The sequence below is a fragment of the Henckelia pumila genome, chromosome 1 (assembly GCF_033568475.1).
Source record: "Henckelia pumila isolate YLH828 chromosome 1, ASM3356847v2, whole genome shotgun sequence".
NCBI classification, from domain to species: Eukaryota; Viridiplantae; Streptophyta; class Magnoliopsida; order Lamiales; family Gesneriaceae; genus Henckelia; species Henckelia pumila.
In genome coordinates, this window is record NC_133120.1 from 135,721,886 (window position 1) to 135,727,383 (window position 5,498).

The following is a 5,498-nucleotide window of genomic DNA, read 5'->3' on the forward strand; positions in this document are numbered from 1 at the left end:
CAGTTTATAAATAAAAGGCTATATTGGTGGCTAAAGGATATAGACAAAAGGAAAGCCGTGGCTTTTTCTTATACATATTCATCAGTCTCAAGAAAAACTTTGATTTGTGTACTCATTGCTATTGAAGCATTTCATAACCTAGAGATACACATGGATGTCAAAATTGTGTTCTTGAATGGTGAGTTAGAAGAAGAGATTTATATGGATCAAACCGAACGATTTGTTGTTCGGGGTAAAGAAAAGAAAGTGTGCCAAATCGTTAAGTATTTATACGGGCTGAAGGAAGTGTCTAATCAATGTCATGAAAAATTTGATAAAGCCATATTGACAAATGGATTTAAGATTAACGAGTGTGACAAATGTGACTACATTAGGCGCACAAAAGATTCTTATGTGATAGTATGTTTATATTTTGATGACATGCTAATAATGGGGAGTAATCAAGATGTTATTGTCAATGTATTCTTTCCTTACTTAGTCCCTTGAATATCTCTTTAAGATTTTCATTATAATGTTGTATATATTCTTGTTGTAGTTATGCTATATTTCTTCTTATAATAGGGCTAGGATCAAGGGGTATGATTATTCTTGTTGTCTATATATTGTAATCCTTTTTGTAAATAAAAGTAACAGTTTTTTCCAAAAAAATCTCGTTAAAATTTTCATGGTATCAAAGAAAAAACTCTGAGATAATTTCTTCTTGTCTGTTTCAGTTTCTAGCTCCGAGATCTTGGTGTTTTCTTGGAATTGATCTCTAAATTCTTGTTTCTAGTTGAATCGTGTCTTTTGAACGATCAGAACATTTTTTTGTTCGATTTAATGGCAATAATTATTCTGTTTGGGCTTTTTAATTCCATATCTTTGTTAAGGGAAAGGAATTATGGGGTCATATTGATGGCACAAATCTTGCCCCTAATAGCGAGAAGGAGAAAGAATATGTAAAATGGGAGGTGAAGGATGCTCAGATTATGTCTTGGATCCTTGGGAATGTGGACCCCTCCATATTTCTCAATCTCAAGCCTTATAAGACTTCTAAAGAAATGTTGGGTTACTTGAAGACAGTTTATAACCAAAGCAACTGTAATGACCCACGTCCTTTTACCGCATCCCTCCCCAGCCTATAGCATGGGCCTGGAGGTACAAGGTTTGATTTCTTGGGAATGCAAAAACTCACTGTCAGGAGTGGGGAGGTCATGAGTGCGATGTCCATCGAACCATGCGGTCCGAGCCCATGTTATAGGCTGGGGAGGGATGCGATGGAAGAACGTGGGTCATTACAGCAACTCAGCAAGAAGGTTTCATTTGGAACTCGAGTTGGGACAACTCAGTCAAGAGAGCATGTCAATCCAGGAGTTTTATTCTTCCTTTGAGAATCTTTGGTCTGATTGCACTGATATTGTGTATTCCGCTTTGTCTTTTTTTGAAAAGACGAAGTTTTTTTCTCAAAAATAACACTTTTTCCGCGTTGTTTTTTTAAGAAAAGACAATGCAGAAAAAGCATTGTCTTTTCTCAAAAAAACAACGCGGAAAAAGCGTTGTCATTGGACGAGCTTTTTTACAACACTGACTTTAACAACGCTTTTTCAGCCACATAGACAATGCGAAAAAATCGTTGTCTTTTTCCGAATAAATAACAAAAAAATTAAAATTTAATTCACAAATTTTCAATAATATAAATCACTAAAATTTCAAAAATATGAAAAACAAAATTTAATATACAATATTCCAATATTATGAATCATTCAAATGTAAAAAAATAATCAAATTACTTCTAACTCTATAAACACTAGGCAAAAAACTATACATTAATCCATCCTATAACATAAGATCTATCATATTTGAAGGTGTTCCCTCACGCCAATGCCTCCAAGCGTGAATCAATCCAGCTATAACATAAGATCTATCATATTTGCAGGTGTTCCCTCACGCCAATGGCTCCAAGCGTGAATCAATCCAGAGACATATCCTTGATCAGTAACTAATACTTGCAACAAACTTTGAATGCAAAGATTTGAGACATTTATATAATTTGAATTTGAATTTGTCAATATACTTGCAAAAAATTGTTTAAACGGACAACATAAGAAGCTTACCCCACTGGCACTGCAAGGTTGTCCAAGGCAAGCTAAGCCTGGGAAGGGAGAGGTTGGAATAATCATAATCATATCAAGATAATCTGGAAACAGTTCAAAAAGCACTCAAGTAAATCAGTGATTCAGTAAAATGAAAAAGAATGACATTGAGGTACGGTTCCAGCCAAGAGCTAAGCATTCATGATCATCATTAGTATTATTTGGTTTGACTTAATTCATGTATATAGAAGAGGCGCACACACAACAAGGAATTGTAGAGACTTGTTAAATTCTTTTACACATGGAGAATATTTAAAACACACAAGGCTGCAAGATTTAAATATTTAACACGCATAATTTGCACAAGACTATAGAATATACATCGATCCCTATGTGCCAATGAGTTACAATAATTAGTTTAACCCAACTCAACCGAACAAACTTAAGTGGACACAAGGAATCATATAAATCTCATAGTCATAAAATGTTTATCACAATTTGCATGTCAAACATGCAAAAAATTGGAGTACAAATATAGGAATATAGAACTATCTTAGACATGATAGCATAAATCGTGCAAACCTGATTGCCATGAGAAATAAGGCCTCCATGAGGCAGATCAAGTGCCATAATTCTTTCATGTATGTATTATACCCAATAAGTGTTAGTAGTATTATATTCTGAATGTCATATTATATATTGTGCCACAGAATTGATACAGTTCTATAGAATATCAATGAACTATTTTCCAGTCAGCCTAACAAAATGCAACTTTATTTATTTTTACTGTGTCACGAATGGTAGAGAAAATGAAACTATACTAGCACACCATTTTCAAATGAAACCAGACTGAAATACTGATATCCTGTGAAAATATTTGACAACTGAGTTGCATGTATTTACCTCCCCATTTCGCAGGATCTAAACAGAAAGCTTCGATCGCTCTTTTTTGGCACAATGATTCTGCCATGTCAATGTACCTGAAGAGTAACACAACTTTTTGAAAAAAAGATCAAAAACTGTTGAAGCTTATAAGATTGAGACTATATATCTGCCCAAACTACTCTAGTATAAAGTGGACAAAAATCATCTGGGATACCACTGGTCTCTTAAATGGACGCACCTGCACAAATTTAATTAAGCATCAATTCATCAGTCATAATCATCTTTGTTTTTTCTGACCATCAAATCAGACAAGAACTAAGTACTAATAAACCAATTAGTAATTAAAATGTTACTGATATATATCTGTAATTGAATACTATTGAACCACTTAGTAAATAAATATATATGTTTCTGATAAAAATTGAATGTGTAGTTTTTACAGCTCAGCCTATAAAACTTGAGATTTTGGAAATTATGTCTCTGATAAGTGACATATATTTTGGTATTCTTGGCAATGATCAAACAGAAATTTTGAAATGTTACCTTTTTCATTTCTAATGATTGACATTGCATCTACGATTTCTTATTCGTTGCTAATATAGGCATAGTTTAATAGTTTATACATATTTTTAACAACATGCGTATCTCACCGAAAAGCTTTCCTCCGGTATCTTGATTTATACACATTTCAACATTTGATGGGCTTATTTATAATGCTTTGAGCAATCTAAAGTCTTATTTTAGAACTGAATTGTGTGATTACTGAATAAGAAAAAATACACACTCATTATGAGACATATAGTATGAGATGTCATTCATTAACTTGATTGCTATTACAGTAGAAGATAAAAGAAAAGTAAGACAATCTTGAATACCAAGAAACTATTCGGTACTTGGCCATAAATTATTGGTATGTGTGCGCTTGTGTATGTGATTGTAAAATATCTCCAAAACATGATAAATAGGATTAATACACGTAACGAATTTTTTCTGGGGAAATCTCAAGCTTTTGAGTTATTTCATTCTCGTGAATTCCTTTTTTCCTGTATACTGGAAAATGTAAAAAAAATTCAAATACATTCAAGAGACAAATTCCATTGGTATGTACTACTCCACGGGACAAGAACTCATCTTCTGTAAAATCATCGTGCAGAAACATATACAAGACCGAATCATTCCAAACCATACTTCACACACCAAATAAATCGAGAAAAACGAAAACAACTAAAAAAATTCCCAAATTTAAAAACCTAGAATTCAAAAGATACCTCCAGGTTTCGAAATAAAGCTCCAAACAACCTGAAAAACCTTCCTTCTCGCCTAGGCGACACTCGACGACAGCAAAAGAATGGCAAAACGAAAATAGTAGGAAAAAAGGATTGACGGAGCGTGCTTAAAAATTAGGGAAATAGGTATTGGAAGGAAGCCCTCGACGAGAGGATTCTAAATCTATGCTCAAATCAATTTTTCAAGCAACGATGCGGAGTAGATCGAAGCTTGAAATTTCAAAATTGTGAAGGGAGAGAAGAAGAAGATAGATCGGCGAGAGAGAGAGAATGCTAGGAGAGAGAGTAATACATGTAAGCAAATATTTTATTTTGAGGCCAGATTCGGTATGTTTAAAAAATATATTTAATATATAAAGTGTTGTTATAAATAGTAAAAAAGACGATCATAGACAACACTTTTTAAAAAGTTTTGTTGTAGATTATTAAAAAACGCTAATGTACAATGCTTTTCATAAGCGTTGTCGTAGATATCAAAAAGCATTGTCTTTTATAAAATAAAAAAATTATAACAACGCTTTTCACTAAAAGTGTTGTCTATAAAAAAAACACAACGCTTTTTACAAAAAGCGATGTCTTTTAAATGTTGTTATTGAGCTTTTTCTTGTAGTTCCTTTTTAGCACACCACAGGCTTTAGAGTCTCCCTCTCTATCTGTTTGGCCTCAATTTCTTGAGTCGCCAACAACAGTACAAAGATTTCAACTTTGTTATGTTTATTGTTGACGCACTTCTGCTGATTTGATCATCTTGCAAGTCTGATTGAAGTTCCTCCCATTCTTCCTGCCACATCTAATCTTGTTCCACCCATTTCCAATTATCCAGCGCCCCTCCGAAAAAGCTTTTGAACTCACAAACCTCCTGATTGGTATGGTTTTTCAACCCATGTTGCTATGAATACTACTTTGTCATCTATTTCTATTCCAACTTGTTATAGACAAGCTATAGAACATGAGTGTTGGCAGCAAGAAATGGAAGCAGAACTTAAAGCACTTGAGGAAAATCATACTTGGGATATTGTTTATTGTCCTCCAAATGTTACGCTCATTGGTAGTAAGTGGATCTAAACTGTGAAACTCAAGTTTGATGTCTCCTTGTTAGATACAAAGCTCGATTGATAGCTCTTGGAAATAAATATGAATATGGTCTCAACTATGACGAAACATTTACACTAGTTGCTAAGATGACCACTGTGCGAACCATTCTCGCTATTGCATCTTCTAAATTTTGTCCTTTACATCAGCTGGATGTAAAAAA

The 5,498-nt window shown here is 33.7% G+C and overlaps 1 long non-coding RNA gene across 1 annotated transcript; it reads right to left on the reverse strand.

The window, feature by feature from the left end:
- Positions 1-1,671: 1,671 nt before the first annotated feature.
- On the reverse strand, positions 1,672-4,548 carry LOC140875069 (uncharacterized). The gene is made up of 4 exons (XR_012148313.1): positions 4,226-4,548; positions 3,172-3,195; positions 2,976-3,052; positions 1,672-2,176 (listed from the first exon to the last, which is right to left on the reverse strand). It is a non-coding gene; the product is annotated as an uncharacterized lncRNA (long non-coding RNA).
- Positions 4,549-5,498: the final 950 nt, after the last annotated feature.